Source organism: Pleurodeles waltl, chromosome 10 (genome assembly GCF_031143425.1).
Source record: "Pleurodeles waltl isolate 20211129_DDA chromosome 10, aPleWal1.hap1.20221129, whole genome shotgun sequence".
Lineage (NCBI taxonomy): Eukaryota > Metazoa > Chordata > Amphibia > Caudata > Salamandridae > Pleurodeles > Pleurodeles waltl.
The window spans coordinates 606,663,823-606,682,039 of record NC_090449.1 but is presented as its reverse complement, the minus strand read 5'-3'; the positions used below and the strand labels follow the sequence as shown (position 1 = coordinate 606,682,039).

Sequence of the window (18,217 nt, the reverse complement as noted above, 5' to 3'; positions counted from 1 at the left end):
CCACTGGCCGTATGGGTAGATGCCGTGGATTGAGACGACGCCATCCATTGCATCCATAATTCTGGGTCTACGTCACCCCATGGCTTGTCGGGATTGACACTCACTTGGGCCCGGAACTCCTCATCGTAACTCAACCAGGCAAAACCACCAAAGTGCATTTGCGCCTTCCGAATTATGTCCATATACTAAAAGAGTGCTATGGCCCTGTCTGGATATTTCTCGCAATGTATGCTTGCGAAAATCAAGAATGCAGATGTCCAATTATCCATTGTAATTGGGACCCTTGGTCTACGTGCAAGTTCCCACTCTTCCTCCTTGGAACCCTCCTTGGCTTGTATGTCCCTATGCAAGAGTTTAAAAACATCTACATACTCGTGTCTCCATATTCTCAACTTTGTTTTATCTGCCACATGCGATCCCAAGGGCATAGCAGGTCCCATATAAGGAAGCCTCTTTTTGTGACTTCCGCCTTCTTTATCCTCTGCCCCTGTATTCTCCCCCGCTACCTTGGTCCCACTCTCACCCTCGGCTGAAGCACTGCCTTGCAGCTCCTTCCCCTTCTCACCGCCCTGAGAGTCTTTGTCCGATAGTGTGTCAAGAATAGAACAATCACATACCCCAATTGACTTCCGTACCGGGGCATCTCCGCCCCCTAAGCCATCCCCCCAAACCGACCACCATTGCCCTTTACCTCTTCCTTGTGTTCCCAAAGGCCGTGAAACCTTCCGGGCCTCTCGGTCACATGCCTGCCCTTGCCTACCTTCTTGTTGTTCTCCGCCGATAGCCCGATCTTGAAAAATAGAAACAGAAAGAGGGGTTGCGCCGCTCCTGTGTCCTCTCCCCATCCCTCTCACGCTGCTCACCTCTGCCTCCCGAATCTCCCTATCTTCCCATTCATCCAGATCCTCCTCATAGTCGAGTTCCAACACATCTTCTTCGCCTACATCCAACCTATTATCAACACCACCACTCATCATCATGTAGTTAGCTGAAACATCGTCTTGACCCTCATGGCGCCCACCATCTCTGTGGAAACTCTGATCCTGCGGAGTAGAGTAGGCCGCCGAAGACCCCTCTAGCGCTTCAGACCAACGTGCTGGGGCCGTGTTGCGCCCCGTTGGCATCGCCTTCTTTCTGCCAACCTTGTGTGTTGGCATTGACCTTCCGCGTCAATCGTGGCCGTGTGCGCCACTGGCTCCCATCGCACTACCTAAACCACTGGCAGTCCCAGCCTCCTGGCCCCTACTGCTCGGTACCCAGACCCAGCTACACTTGCTAGCTTCCTGTGGCATGTTCCCTGCACTCCCTGCGCTCTCTGCTGGCCTCTTTAGTTGCCGGCCGTATGGCTCGGCCACCTCACGCTCCATGCATAATTGGGCACACCTGTCTTCTGTTTCTGTCACTATGCGGCGTTGCTCCCGAATCCTGGCCTCTAAGTCCCATGCTTCGCCCATGTCCAGCCTGTTGAGTCTGGGGCCACTCTGCCCTATTCCTGTAAGGGGCTCAGGCACTCCACCCCCCGGCTTTCTTGGTTTGCACCTTGCTGGGCTTACCTTTTGCCGAGCCATCCCCCTGCCTAGGGCCCTTGCCTTTCTTTTTTGCTGTCACGGGGGCCCCTGCTGTACTGGCCCTCTCTCTGGGGAGGGACAGGTCCATACGTGCCATCTCTGTACTGGGGCCCGGGAGCTCCTGCACCACTAAATCCTGCAAGAGGGCCCCATCCCCCAATGGCTGCTCCTGTTGTGCCTCAATGCCCCCTTCCTGTTGTTCTGGCGCTGCCCCCTCCTCTGTTGCCTCAGTTTCACTGGCGGGTCCCTCACCTTCTCCCATCTGGCTGGTGGGGGAAGCTGCGCCACGCGCCCGCCCCACCGCCACTTTTTGGGTCTTTTTGGCCCTTTCAGGTGATGTACAGGCGGCTACAACTGCCGCTACCCGGCCAGACGCGCTGCACGTCGGCCGCACCATTCCCACCCAGGCCTGGTCCAAAACCCAAGGCCAGAGGAGGTGAGATCAGCCGGCTTCGCCTAATATGCGAAGCGCGGCCTTTACCGCCTCAGCGTCATGGCTGGTTGCCATGTCGCCGGAGCGGGGACTCTCTTATCCCTAAACTTCCTGCAAAAAATGTTTAAAGCCGTTACCCGGCCCGACAGAAACTCACGTGAGCCCTAACGGTCGGCGCACTGCCTCTAAAACGCGCCGCCGCTTATGCCCAATAATGTGGTCCCGGTCGACGAGCGGTGCCCAAAATGCTCGTCGGCCGTCATGCGCACCCAATTGTTCAAAAATAAATTGTCTGAAAGTCGCCAACGCGGCCCGGCAAAAAACGCACGTGTGCGCTGGCTGACGGCGCCTACCGCATATGCCCAGAAATAGACTCTTGGTCAACGAGCAGGGAAATGCTCGTCAACCTTATTTTTAAACAAAATAGGCTCCCCCCGGCCCTGCCTAAACTCGCACTTGCCTGGAATAAGTTCCCCCCGGGACCGGCCAAACTAACCGTGTGATGGGCTTTGCGGAAAGAGGCCGGTCCCTCCCCCCACACCCCTTTTATCCCCACCTTCAAAGCCCACCCCCACTTACCCGGAAACCAATCCCGTCCCAGCGCCATCACTTCCCCTTCCCGAAAGAGCCCGCAGAGAGATTAGAGCGGGGCTCTTTCTCTCCGCGGGCCCCTCCATTAGCACTGAGGGTGGAGTCCAGTGGTGCGATTTTCATGAATGAAGAAGGGAGATGCCTGACCCAGTATCAATTTTACCAGTTTGACATTAAGGCATTACTATATATATAGGTTTACCATGCGAGACTCTGTCATGGTGGGTTTTCAAGGCTAAAATGTTTTTGTCAAGGAATTTGTTTGGTTACAAATCTGTTCTATTAAAAGCGACTCTCCCTGTAGCATGTGGTCAGCGGTTATTTTCGCTATCTCGCCCGACACATGTAAAAACTCAAGATTCATGGCCCTCATAAAATCGGGAGAATGAGCTTCCTTCTCTCAAGCCCCTGAGGCATACAGTTTTTCTGTACAAAGTCCCTGTGTTTGCTCTGCAGGTTTGAACTTTTGAGAACGTCCCTGCAATTATTCCAGGCGGAAAATCAGAACAATGTGCTGGCAGCGGGGTCAAGCTAGAGGCAGAGGGGAAAAAACAGACAAGCCTCTTTTCTGCTCCCAGTCAGGCCTCTGAAGAGGCGTTTGTCAGAGCTCACCCCAACACCGAGGCCCAGTGGCGTCACCTGGCTGCGTATACACCGAGGAAGCCTCTCAGGAAAAACAAAGTGCGCAAGAGCCAGGGGTCTGTTCTTGCGGGTCCCAGGGGAAGTCACCCATGGCTGAGGTAACAGCTACTTCGACACACGCTGCGTTTTTTTACCCAGAAGTGCAGCCTCTTTCTCAGAAGTTCCATTTCTCGGTTGCATAGTAGTGCTTCATATGGAAACAGTAACATGGGGAGTTTCCTGGTAGCTTGAAACCAAGAATGCTGGAAATATGTGATCAACAAATGCAGCCCGTGTCAGAACTGTATCACATTTAATTAATTAATCGAAGTAACTCGAGCGTGGCTGAAAAGCCGAAGACGTTAGCAACGGGTCCTCCTCTGCATGTATTGTTAGAAACATAATATTGTGGGTTTTTTAATGGCACCGGCTTTCCTCTGCTCCAAAGTTAATATTTACAAATGCCAGAGCCAGATTCATACATGTAATAATAATGGTATTATGACCTAGGATATTTTTATTTGCATGCTGGTACTTGTAGTTCTGAACTTATTATAGAAAAACAACAATAACAGAAAACGATGATGCGAAGGAACAGGAGTAGGTGTATTACTCAAGCCTAGCCTGGGGCAATTTAAGCACTTTAAAAGCACCTTGGAGAGCTTCTATAGCATCATAATGTTTTTGTGCTAAGCATATCAAATAATATATACATGTCATGTTAGTACCACCAGGTCAACTTCATCTTTCCTTCTGCATGCCTTCTGAAGTCTCTACGTAGTCTCCAGCTCTTGCACTATGCATAGCCCCCTCTGTTGGTCCCATGCCATTTTGGCCTTAATAGCTCTAAAATTTAGTGTGCATTTTATTTCATTGACTCTCTAGATTGTGGACATAATTGTTTACCAACAAGTATAGGCATATTAAGAATTCTGCTACATGTTAGCACTTTTCATGTAGCGCTTACTGCTGGCACCTTGAGATTCTGTAGCGCTGTAAAACAGGTGTTAGGCACGCACACATATCAACAACCTGATATCACAATCTGTGCAATTCTTTATGCATGACACTTTGTTGGGAAGTAAAAAGGTAGAAGGTGGTTAAGAACAAAGAACAGCCTTCCTTAATATAGATATTTTACATATCGTTCGTTTGTTCAGCCACTGGTTGAAATGAGGGTAAACCTCTTACACCCACATTTTGGCTAAACATGAGAAGGGCCACTTGAATTATGCAGAGGGTCAAATCTGGAGGTTTGGTCTAAGTATGCATTAAGCACAGTCAAATTAGGTGGCATAATGCAGCACAATTTGTTGCAGTTTTATTTCACTATTTTGTCATTGTAATACACATTACAGTAATGCTATCTGGGTAACTGTTTCACCTCATTGGTACCAGTTAAACATCTGAAAGCATCAGTCAGCAACTAAGGAGTGATCAGTTAACCCTTTCATGAAATGTTCCGCAGTTGCGCCTGCCTGGTATTTTTCGCAGGTTTCCTTGCCACGTTTTATCCAACACACCTTTGCTGGATTGCAAATAGGTCAGCAGCTGCCAGAATCCCCATCACCCCCAACCCAAACAAGATAAGGATCCGACTGGAAGCTGCTGAAAGTTGAGGCTCCACCAAGAGGTGAGGGATTGAGTCTGGGAAGGTATTAAATCTGCCTCTGGGAGCCAACACTCTACCCTGATGATGCAAGGGCAATGGCCACAGAAAACCACTTTGCAGCACAGCACTTGTAGAGCTGAGGAAAGTGCTAGCTGAGGTTTCAGTTTCAAAAGTTTGTTGCACTTCAAGGAGCTTCACAATACCGGAATGCTCAATGCAGATCCATAGCCGTGGAGCATCCTCGTACAGAGTCCTATTCAGCTGCAGGAAATGTGGAACACAGCTACGGGATGCGTTCACTAGCTTCAGTTTGCACTCCCCACCAAACATGCCAAAAAAGAGGACAAAGTTAAACTTCAAGACCCAGTTGAGGGGCAAACACTTTGCCAGCAGGGGCTCACCATGATTCCTCATTGCACTGATCTTCCCATAAGCTTTTCAGGTAGGTCAAGGTCATGTTGGTTCAGTCCTCCATCCGGTCAACTTACTTCCTTCTAGCAGTTGGGCTAAGTTCTTCTATAGGAAGCTTCATTCAGCTGCAGTACCCGAGTACTTTTCCAACAGAAAGAGGATGCTCTTCTTCTTAGGGAAGGTCTTTAGCATTTTCTTTAGGATATATTGGACCATTGGTTATGTCACCTTACATGGCTAGGAAGGTGGCTATGGAAAAGCTCAGCGCTGAATCACAGAAATATTGTCCAGCACCCTGCATGGTGTACCCTGGGCACTGGTCAGCGAGAATCCCTAAAACACCGACTTTGGGTCTTAGTTCTGTTCACATACTCAGTTTATGGACAGAGTTTGTAGATTTTACACACACAGTTCTGGGACTGGTTTCAGGCAGTTCCTGACATTTTGCATATTCCTCTCAGACTGGTGAAGCCAGTCTTTATCCTTTGGTGTCAGCAAAAAGAAGGGGTGTGCCTGGGAGACTTGCCAGAGAAAACCAGTACAAAGGCGGAAACAAGGAAGAGTGCTTCCCACTCTGCTAAATCTCAATCTGTTGGAGGTAACTCCTTTGTGGAACAAAGGAGCTGGACAGTAGCAGAGACTAACCTTGCACTCACAGGGGCCTTCGATATCCTGTCCTCCCACTCCTCAGAGTCTGGTTCAATACGAAGGCTTCAGGCATGTTTTAGAGGAGCCCTTCAACTCATATTGCTGTCTACTAGGGTCTCTCCATCCTCCTTCTTGTACTCTATCCACACACAGGTGGTCCAAAATGGATTCAGCTGACAACAATCCCTTATAGCACACACTCCATGCTCATCCTGCCACACCTACACCTTGTATACATACACATGTCAACTATTCACAAATAGGTGGAGAGAAAGAGGCCCAATTGCAGGGGACTTGCAGGTTAGGTTTAAGCAGGATAGATCAGTAGGTATTTAAAAAGGCCTATCTTGCTAACATAATCACTCATTGCCAACAATGGCCAGACAGCCCACTGTAGTCACCACCAGTAAATGTGGGGGAACGTGTGTCTGTTCTTTTCTTTGTACAAATTTAGGGCCCTTAAATTGCTATCAGATGAACTAAAGTTTGCATCTCTGAGGCTGATCAACAAATTAATATATTCAAATAACAAGAAGCACGTTAGGTTCTTTCATAATGAGAGCGAATGATTAGGTTTTCAAACCATAAAGGTGTATTAAAAGTTAATCATTTACAGAAGACAAAAATCTGATTAATATTGCCTAATCAAATATGAATGCATCAAATAATATGCAGTTTCAATCAAAACAACATTATAAAGACAGCTTATGACAAATTTGATCAGGTATACAAAGAAGCGTATCGGACTTAAAAACAGAGAATGCACAAAGAACAGATGAATATTTTTTTAAAACTTTTTTTTATTCCATACAAAAACCAAAACCTAAAATTGCTGAAGAAATGAAGTCTGTATCTTTACACCTGAATCATCTACCGAACAAGAAAACATCAAGAACATTTTAAAAGTATAGGAATATCACTCTACAAAGCTGATTGAGTTTGTACCTTCACGATCACCTTTTAGTAGCTCCAATCTTGTGAGCATAATATTCCATGGTTACCAGTCATGAAATATAGTTTTCAGTAAACAACAGAATGAGGACTGCTTACATTTCTCTAAAAGTGCTCTTCAGCACCTGAATTTGGCTGTCAGATGAGTGTATAATAAAATGTAAGATACACTGATGTGTTCACACAAATTTGTGGACAAACATCCGACATAATCTCAAGGAATTAGTCCTATATCATGATCACACCAAGAACCTCCATTTTAGCTTAGCATATCTTGCTCGCCCCAAGTTGTTTAAATGGAAAAATATGGAAGAAGGTGTATTGCAATAAATGATCTGAAGCAACCTAGAAATTATATTGAAATCCCAACCAATTTTTCTTCTATTCAGGATAAACCTGAAAATCTTCTTGTTCATTCTTGTAGCTGCTAAGCTTTGATACCATTCTGCCATAACCTCTTAGAAAGGACTGGCCCATACACACATTTGTTTCCCTATGCACATATAGCAGCCCTCCCAACTCGACCAAGGCTGCCCTCAACAGAAGACAGATGGCCCCAACAAAAATGGCCTACCTACTGTACTTGAAGAAACTTTGAACACAGGTGGTCTTTGTTCAGTCTATCCCACAGTGCCCGTTCTAACATTACTGATTACGGTAATAGCAAACCAAGGGAATCATGACTGCATTCATGTGCTGTACAAACCTCCTTAATAAACAGTAGTTCTATTTCACAGATGTGGGGGTCACACCGTAGCTCTTATATTCTACCTGAAGTATTACTATGATAATAGGGAAAATGCAGTCTTTTTTTAAAGCTGTGATTACGTTTTGATGAACTTAAATATCAAAATTTCACACTCTACTTTTAACTTACAGTACTTGTTTCTTTTTAAAAAAGCTTAATAAGTGGCTATGGGGAGCAACTTTGCAGTGGTCATTCCAGCATTGCTAACAGTAGAAGGATTGCATTGATGCCTGTTCTGTTCTCTGCAGCCTAGTAAAATGTGTCACATATTAACTGACAAAGGGGAGAGGACACCTACACACAATCCTTAATTTGACTAAAATTAAGCACAGAGGCACAAATCATTTTCTTAGCAGCCGACCACCATCCCTACCAAATGCCAAGGTTGTTTCTTGATTCCAGCTCATGAATCTTTCTTCCACCACCCTACACCTTCTGTCTCTTTAATTCACTCTTGTCAGTTATTTTTCATATTTACTTTTTTCCTTAGTGACAATTTTCTATCTTTCGATTCTTCTTTATTCTCCCTTTTTAGGTCGAGCCTAGGCAGCGCGCATTTGCTGTCTTTGACATGTTGTTATCTACTTCTGTGAGTTTTTACCATGCACATGCTTTACGTTTGTCCCACCTTGAGGCTGCTTTGTTACCGCCTTGGAGACTGACCCTGTTACATGGATTATTGCATGATCGGCCATATACCTTAGTATGGCGCACTGCTTTTTTCTTTTTTCTTTTGCCTCTGCCTTCGTCCTGCTTAGTGACATTTCATATAGCGCAAACACGATCAGAGGAGCACTCTAAATGAGTACCACTTACGTACAAGTTTAGCAGTTTAAAAATATACAAATTGGCACAATTTAAACAGAAATCAAAAATCCTGAATGTAGCTCTCCTGGCACAGCAGGAGAGCAGATACTACAATATTCATTGCACTAGGGAAACTCGCCCCATAATGCTTTGTGGGGCATTTCTTTTACGAAACATTGTGACCCATAACTCAGTCTGTGGTGGTTCATCACAATGGGACCACCACCAAACCGTTCAGTATGACATGCTCTTTCTGTCTAGGTCATCTGTGGTATCCTCTCCCACCATTCAGTGTCTGTTTAAGCACTCATGGCTGGAAATTGTGTTTAACAGCTGAGAATACTTTGTATTTTTAGGGGCCTTGTTTGTAATATTATTCTAGTAGGCCTGAAAATGTGTAATGCACTACGCTCTCTAGGGGCTAAATATATTGTTACATTGCATTACATTCTGCCATTCTCTTTTCAGGTGGTTATGCTCTGTAGGGGCTGACTATATGGTTACATGACCATGTTTCTTCCAAATGCTATTGTTTATTGTGGTGTTCTCTAGGGGCTGTTCTGAGCATTTACAGTCAAGATACTGCAATATTCGCTGCACTCAGAAACTCACCCCATAATGCTTTGCAGGAAATTCCTTTTACAAAATATTTTTTGCTCTTAACTCACATTGTGGTGGTCTTAGGACAATGGGACCACCATCAAAACGGTCTGCATGACGTGCTGTTTCTGTCTAGGTCATCTCTGGGTCCCCACACTAGTTTGGGGGGACCCTAAAATAATAATATAAATAAATATAATAAATAATGGCACTATTTTATTTTGTTGCTGCAAATAGAAAAAGAAGGTAAATGGAAGTTTATGTGGTAGAGAGGACCAAATGATGTGGCAGGGCTGACCAGCTTATGTGGCAAGAAAAGTCCAGTTATAGCTCTAACTCAAGCGAATGCAAGATCTATTTCATTGCAAATGCTTGTTTGCCGTTCTCTCTTTTTGCTGGGTCCCCAGAAATGAATGGCAGTGTCCCCTACGTTCACAAATTAACCACTGGCCACAGAACGTAATTGTACTGTCCCGTCACCCATGCAATTGCAAAGATAGTAGTTGCAAATGAAAGAAAACTGTCCTTTCCCCCGTCAATAGCTTGCTAATGAACAGGCAGGAGACAGCATAGGGTGCACCTGTCACTCTACCCCTTCTCTTTCAAATAGTCAAACATTAGAAGACAAGCATGCTTATATGTCAGAATATCGTATGCAAAAATATATTCTGATATATCCCATTTGTTGCAGTTTCCTTTTATTACATCCAATGGCGTAGCATTTTATTATACCATATTTAGAACTACATATGTAGGCGAAACGATATTCTATGATATTCTGGCATAGAAAACGAAAAATGTACTGACATATTATGAACCACTGCCACTACACTTGCAGACCTAAAGTGTGCAGTGGTGATCACCTCAGACATTCCGGGGGTGCTCATGTACTTAGTTTTCTTTCTGACCTTAAAAGGGGGTCTTTTATCAGTCACAGGCAGGAAATGGTTAAACTCAGGAACATTTAAACTGAATGTTGTCATTTAGTTTGGTATCTCCAGACGAGAAGAGCTATATACCAGTAAACGTTAAAATAAATCACTTTTTTGTTGTTTTGATATTGGACATATGTAGACCAGTGTATGCATTATTTGTTCTGAATCTATTTATGAATGCATAAGGAGATAAATCTGGGGATACAGTCAGGGCCACGGTTTAGCACACAGAAATATTACATTTGCCAGATATTCAGTTGTCACTTGATATACCGGATGGGCTCGGGCTGTTGATCTCACCATTTTTGCATCGGATCTTAAGCCAGGTGGATAAATTGCACAGAGCAGCTCTCAAGTGCCAGGAATGCTGTGTTTATGTCATTTAAAAATCCCTTTGGAAAGAAAGTATTAGGATTTATTCAGTGAAATTATTCTGTGGTTGCCCATTACCGGCACTTAGTACACTCATATGGACTTATTTAAGTCCCTACACTTATAGTACTTTAGAGGACAACGAGTTGATGATTTGTTACCACAGCCGAGTGGAAATAAACTGCTGTACCTGATTTCAGAGTGTCGATCTCTCATTTTATGGGCAGTGAGAGTGGCTGTATTTGACTGACCTCCAATGGGAGGAAGGCATGCCCGATTCAAGAAGCACGTCAGGTGATGCAACTTGCGCAATCAGCATTGATAAAGGTAAACTTCTATGCCGGATCGTGTCTGCTGGAAGAAATTAAATGAATACTGCAGTCACGCACTCAGCTCCGTGTCGTTTCCTGGTGTGAATTTTGTTTTGGAATATATATATATATATATATATATATATATTAGTCTGGTGCTCTTATTGCACAAAATGCAGTGGTATGAAAAATGATATTTTTCAGGAAACTGTAAAATAGGGGAAATATTTAATGACTCCTTGTGAAATGAGAGTTTCATTATTAGAGTAATAGTCCACAAACCAATGGACAGAGCTTTATCTTTGACAGGGCCACTAAAAATTAGTTTGGCAGGTAGTCTTAATTATGCAGGAAAATGGCAAATTAGGCAGCACATTCTCTTGAAGTACTATTTTCACCCGTTTAAGTTGAAACATTTGTGTGAAATCTGCAAATTATCTGGCAAAATTTGTGCAAATGATGTATATCTATTATGAGAAAAACACTGCAGTAACCGAGCCACATAAATCACCGTTGTCCACTGTTAAATCAACAATTTATTCACTGAAGGTAAACATGGACATTTTAATCCCAATCAGTGGCAATTACTAGTTGCATTTTAAAGAAGATCGTTTTTTCAAGCTAAGTACCCCAAAATAAACATGTAATGTGTTATGCTATGTTATATAGATTTGTATTGTGCACTAATCATCCAAGAGCATATCAAGGAGCTTGAGCAAAAGTGTATGTTTGAGGTCCCCGAGGTGCTTATACGAAGAAACAGGTCTTCAGCTTCTTGTGGAACTCAAGAATTTAGGAGGAGGAAGTGAGGAGGAGGCTCTGATGTGTTGAGGGGGGTCATTCCATGTCTTTGGTGTGATGTAGGAGAATGAGTGACCTAAAGTTTTGCTTTTGAGGCTGTGGGGAATATGAGAGTGTGGCAGAGCATATGTGTTTGGTGGGTTGGTGAAAGTGTATGTGGCTGTTCAGGTATTCTGGTCCCGTATTGTGTAGGGCTTTGGGACTTAGGGGGTTATTACAACTTTGGAGGAGGTGTTAATCCATCCCAAAAGGGACGGTAAAGTGACGGATATACCACCAGCCATATTACGAGTTCCATAGGATATAATGGACTCGTAATACGGCTGGTGGTATATCCGTCACTTTACCGTCACTTTTGGGACGGATTAACACCTCCTCCAAAGTTGTAATAACCCCCTTAGTATGGGTGTGAGAGAAGTCTGAATTGGTTACTACTAAGAACAGTGGAGCAAGTGAATCTTTTGAGGTTGGGTATAATGTCGGTGCAGTGTGGGTGGTCGAGTATGAGACTTGCAGCGGTGTTCTGAATTGTCTGGAGTTTGTGTAGGAGTTTGTTGGATGTTCTGGCATAGAGGGTGTTGCTGTAGCCCAGCCTGCTAGTGATGAGTAATTGTATAACAGTCCTTATGGTGTTCTGAGGCAATCATTTGAAGATCTTCCATAGCATGCATAGGATGTCAAAGCAGGAGGTGCACACTGAATTGGCTTGAGCTGTCATGTACAGTTTGTTGTTTCGGATGATCTCTAGATTTCTTTTGTGGTCTGTGGGTGCTGGTGTTGATTCTAGCTCTGTCGGCTACCAGGTATAGTCCCATGGGAAGGTCTTGTTGACAAAGACCAATACTTCTGTCTTGTTGGAGTTGCGCTGCAGGCAAATGGTTCACATCTAGTCTGAGACCATGGTCATGCACTTGGTAAAGTTCGTCCTGGTGGTGGTTGTCTTGTCTGTCGGGGAGAGGATGAGTTAGGGTGTCATCGGCATAAGAGATGACAGTGATGTCTTGTGATTGGATGAAGCTGGCGAGAGATGTTTTATATGTTGAAAAGGTGGGGCTGAGGGACAATCCCTGTGGAAATCCTCATATCGATTTATTGATCTCTGATGTGAAGAGTGACAGCCTGACCCTTTGGGTTCTTTCTGTCAGGAAAGAACAGATTAATTTGAGAGCAGCTCCTTTTATATCAATCTTGTGGAGTCTTGTGATGAGGGTGTTATTGGAGACAGTGTTAAAGGTTGAATAGAGGTAGAGCAGGATGCAGGCTGCTGTTTCTCCATGGTCCAGGATGAGGCGAATGTGATCAGTGACCATGATGAGTGCTGTTTTGTTGCTGTAGTTCTTTCTGAATCCTGATTGAGTGTTGTCTAGAAGATGGTAAAGTTTGAGGTGGGTTGTGAGTTGCTTGTTGATGGCCTTCTTAATCACTTTGGCTGGATAGGGTGAACAGGTTGATTTGGGTTGGCTCTGGGCTTCTTGAGGATGGCGTTGATTTCTGCACGTTTCCATTCATCCGGAATAGTGGCGTACCTGATGGAGGTGTTGATGATTTGACTCGAGGTGGTGCTGATTGGTGAAGTTCCCAACTTGTAGATGTAGTGGGTAGGTTATCAACAAGTTCTCTGGGGTTGGGTTGAGGTACAAAGTTGCTGTAGATGTTTGCGATTTTGTTGTGTGAAGAAGTTGAATAGGTTGTCACAGTGGTGTTGGGAGGCAATGATGTAGCCAGTGGCTGAGGGCAAGGTGAAATACTTAACGATTGAGAAAATCTCCTTGCATCTGTTGGAGTTTTCTTCAATGCGGTACAGTAGTGCTTTTTTCTTGATGTCTCGTATTTGCTGGTGATATCGTTTGAGTGCAGCCTTATAGGTAGCTGTTTGTGGTGTTGTTGTTGTTGTTTCCTTTCTAGCTGTTTACAGTGTCACTTAGTGTCTCAGAGGTCCATTGTGTACCAGCTGACCTGCTTGTTTGATTTACTATGCTTGTTGGGTTTGATGGGTACGAGGGAGTCTGCGCAGTTAGTTGTTGATGTTCTTGTCAACATTATCTGTGGTGCTAGGGTCATCCATGCTGAGGGCACTGAGCCAGTCTGGTTCTGTGATTTTGCTCCAGCTACAGCTTGGAATGCTGAACCTAGGCTGGTGTTGACTTGAGGTGTGTTGATTTGGAAGTGAATGACGGACTGGTTGGTCCATGTGAGTGGTGTGGTGGAGTTGTATTTGATGCTGTTGCTTACGATGAAGATGGAGTCCAGTGTTTATCATGCGGTGTCTGTTGGTTCAGGGACGAGCTGGGTGACTCCAATGTTGCGCAAGCTTTCAAGGAGTGCTGTGGAGCAGGGGTAATTTTGGTCTTCCATGTGAAAGTTGAGGTCACTGAGAAGAAAGTACGGTCTGGAGTCGATGGTGAGCGGAGAAGTTGTTGATGAGGTTGGTAGAGGTGGCTCATGATCCAGATCATCGGTAGGTGAGGGTTCTGTTCAGAGTGAAGTATTTTGATATTTGAAGCTTGAAGTGCAGGTGTTCCATGAATAGAGTGGCGTTCTATGTGGATGTTGTGTATTTGATGGATTCCTTGTAGGTGATGTGAAGTCCTCCTCCTGGCTTGTAAAGGCGGTCCCGTCAATCGATTTTGTAGCCCGCTGGGATTGTCGTGGCAATGTTGGAAGCAGATGAGGGGTTCAGCTAGGTTTCTGTGATAAAGAGGATGTTGGTGCATTGCTCTCAGCAGGTCCCATCTTTCAGTTGTGTGTTCGCTGAGTGATCTGTGATGAGAAGCATGCATGTCAGTAGGTGTTGACGTGCACGTTTGCTGTGGCTTATGTTGTAGAGTGGGGATGTAGGTGTAGTTGGTTCTTGTGTATCGGGAGGAGGGAGTGAGGGTGGTGTTATTATTTGCATGGAGATGTGGGTGGGGTGCTGCTAGAGAACCAGCAGTGGGTGCAGGTCAAAGCTCATACCATGGTGTGAGGCTTGGCACAACAGCAGTTAAAGGAACAGCGTCTGAGGTCTGGTGTCCTAGGGAGTGCTGCGGGTATTGCTGGGCAGTGATTGGACCAGGATTCCTGGTTCTGGATGTGGATCAGGAGCGGATGGATGCAGGTGGGCTCGCCTTTGCGACACCAGCAGTGCACCTGCTGCATGTGTGCACTGCAAGGCCATGTTGCAGCTTCCCTTAAGTAAGTCCTTGGAGGGGGTGGGAGTGCAGGGTGCTGTGATGTAAATTCCTGCACAATTGGGTGATGGGAAATGAAGTCCTGATGCTTGGCTTCTTCTATTAAACAAAATTTTTGGCAGGAAAACCAGTCCCTTCCTGTCGAGATGGATGATGGGATATTCAGTGGTCCCTTCCTGTGTAGGTGGATGTTAGGAGATTCAGTGATGTCACTTCCTGTGATAATGGGTGCTGTTTTATCACTCCATCAGACCCTTTCCTAGCTCCCTCTCACGCCCTGCTGCCACACACTAACAACACCCCGACAAACAAGATGGCACCAGCATAACTGAGCTAGGTTTTGAGTTAATTCGGTGAGTTTGGGGTAGTGCAGAGATATTTGTGTTCAAAGGCCAGTCACTGCTCAGATATAATCAGCCAGTGACTGACCTGGGTACACAAATAGGCTAGCTGTTGCCTCATCTTATATACTAGCAGTAGTGAGGGTGCCAATTTTTTTCTGTCTATGTGGCTTGCCAAGGAACTAGGCTGTCTCTGCCTCACACATCATACACTACACACTATAGGTGATCAAGCTAACAAATTGACAGGGCGAGCCAAAGCCGAGCCGTTGGTCTGGCTTGGCTCTTAGAGCCCATACACAGCCTTGAAAAAGTTTGCCCTTAAAATGATAGAACAAACAGCCTTTGAAATAAGACAACATATGTATTTCTTCAACATGGAAGCTTTGAAGTTAATGTTATGTTGTACTACTGCACTGTACAGTACTTATTAAGAGTGATAGTTTTTTAACATGAACTTAGAACTATTCCTGCCCCCTCCCTGGCGACAGTGCCATTAGTGAACTAAGGGGCTCAACAGTTGTCTTATGAACCTTGTATGTGGCCATTCCTATTAATACATAGAAATCATAGTGTAATAAATCAAACACAATAGGTTTTTGCACACCTGATATTCTGAAGTCACGTGTGAATGTCCTTTCATATGCGATGGTTAAGAAAAAGCAAAGTGGTAACATAACACAGTTGCCTGAAATCGCACAATGTGGTTAAGCGGGGAAGTCACAATTAATACAAGTTTTCTGGTTTCACTTTGTGCGAATCAGCCACTGAATGGGTACCTATTTTAAAATTATTTTAACTAAAATGTTAATGCATTGTTTTTACATCTGTGTGTGTGAAGGTTTAAGCAACTGTGGCAGGCAGAAGCCACATGAAATATAGGCTCGAGGTTCCAACGTGACCACAAGCTGAGCCAAAGGCAGGCTCGAGCCTTCAGAGGCTCAGCCACCCCACCACGCACCATAAAGAACTCTTTCGCTTTACAGGTCCTTGCGGGAGCAGGTTGTCCATTCCAGGTTTTTTTTTTTACATAAAGGAACAGTCCCTTGTGTAGTAAAGGGATTCCCTTGACAATAGATTGCAGAATGCAAAGGAAAACTGGGATTTAATAAGCCTCTCACACATCGACCTGGAACACTTGAGAGCTCTGACCATAGAGATGCGAACCTCGTGTTCAAGATGTCCCCACCACAACTGTTCTCTGTAGTATGTTTCACTAAGTTCCGATAATAAATAGGCCATTGTCCTCTTCCAGCTTGGCACTGCATTGAAAACGTTCTGTGAAATATTTCCCATCATAAAATGTTTAATACGCGTTCCTAGTAGTGGATGAAATTAGTACTAGGCAGAAAGAGGAAGCTGTGACCGAGTTCGGAAGTTTCTCTTTTTTCCCTCCAGCCGGGGATTTATGCACGCAGTTGTCCAGTTTTGGTCGGGTGCTTTCCTTAGCAACCTGTATGACTAGCCTGGGTCCCTCCAGGACGTCACCAGCTCAACTTCCCCTCAGCTGATGCCTCAGGCCCAGGCGCTTGCATCACAGCGCAGTGATGCAAGCCAGCTTTACGCACTCTGTGTGGGGAGAGCCGCAGCCGGCAGGCCTTATAAGGCGCACTCTCTTAACATGGGCGCGTCTCGGAAACACGTGTCACAACAGCCTGGCAGGGCTGGGCGCGGACGCATCACGAGTAGGCGGCACGCTGGGAGGTGCGTGTTAATGTAAGAGAATAGGGCGGGGAGAGAGGGAAAGAGAAACCGAGACAGATGGAAAGAAGTACGACAGAGTAACCAAACATTAGCGGCTGAGACCAACGCGAACGGACCGGAACATGATACCGATCAGGAGGAGAGACTGTTGGAGTGAAAGCTTGAACAGGGGTTATGACGTCTCCAGATTTGAGATGAAACATGGATCACTTTCCTAATTTAATGAAACGGACCAGCGACACGTAAACATGCTGACGGGATGACGTAAACCAAACTCTAGTTTATAAAACTTTAGGACAAATATACCATTTGACGGTACGAGGAGGTGGTCCTTGGACTTTTCACATTCGCGAATGATTACTTAAACCTCTCCCCGCCGCCCCCTTCAATCCGTGCCATAAACACCATACTGAACATTACTAGACCTTGACAAACTTTACTCGGGAACCCATAATTGCGGGTCATGAGGACAGGGTCATAAAAAGGTTCCCGACAAAAAAAAATGTACATTGATTTTTCAAAATCTCTTCAACAGATAAGATAACAAGGAGAAACGTGATAATCCGATCTAGCTTAATTGTTTGCCAGGGCTGCATTTTAAAATGTCTTGTGGGGCGAAGACATCTGCCGCAGAGTGCTTTGTGTGCCCCCTATAGCTCGGAATAATCACGGCAAGATATCTCTAGTGGTTAATGCACTTGCTGGAGACGTGTCTAGTCACAGTTTTTACTCAAAGTAGCCTACAGGATTAACGTGTTTCCTGCAAAGCACTCCGTGCAACATACATATGACCTATTTATTTTATGTAGACAGGGCAGTGGGTACTGCTTTTGATATAGAGAACCTTCTCATACTTGCAGTTCATAATTTGCAGTCCTCCATTATGTAGCATAGTGCGCTATGATTCAGCCTCAAAGACTACATACAAATTGCAAGGGGCAGATTTAGGAACTTTACTTTTTTCCCTCAAGCTACTGTTATTATAAGGCTGCTAAAAGGGGTTTTTGAATAGTAATATTGTCTTATTAGTACAGACAACTCCAAGCATTTTTACCTTTTAAATCCTAACTTTGTCTTTCTTCCGGCCATTTCCTCTTAACATATAATGCCTACCAGCAAGGATGAGATGTGACTCTTACACCGAGAAACTGCAGTTGTCTTGTGTACATTTAATGGTTTATTGTCAATATATAAAGTGTGCTTGTGATGAAAAGCAGTATGACACTACACTGGAATGAGTAGCACTATACACGAATTAAATTAAAAAATAGTATACACTACTTAAATTGATATTTGTGTAAATACTTGCACAGACCTATGCTTCTGGCATTCTTACAGTGCGTTCATTGATCTCAGATACAAGGATTGAACAAAGTCAAAAGCAAGCTTCCAAGTCTTCATTTCTTTTAGGTACTTGTGAAGTGCTATGCTGTGTGCCTTTGTTTCCCCATCATTGCATTGGCGTCTAAGTGCTAGGCTTCAGATAGCTCCCACCTAGAATTATACTTTAGTGAAAGGAGGGCTGATGGCCCTTTAACTTCACCCTCTGATTTAGGCCGTCTCGAATTTAAAAAAGACCCCTCCCCACCTGAA

At 44.7% G+C, this 18,217-nt stretch overlaps 1 long non-coding RNA gene across 1 annotated transcript in view; it reads left to right on the top strand.

The window, feature by feature from the left end:
• Positions 1 to 3,135: 3,135 nt before the first annotated feature.
• Positions 3,136 to 18,217, top strand: part of LOC138260797 (uncharacterized) — a 71,243-nt gene continuing 56,161 nt past the window's right edge. The window contains exon 1 of the long non-coding RNA XR_011198997.1: positions 3,136 to 3,332. This is a non-coding gene — a long non-coding RNA (uncharacterized lncRNA). The remainder of the gene's footprint in view (positions 3,333 to 18,217) is intronic.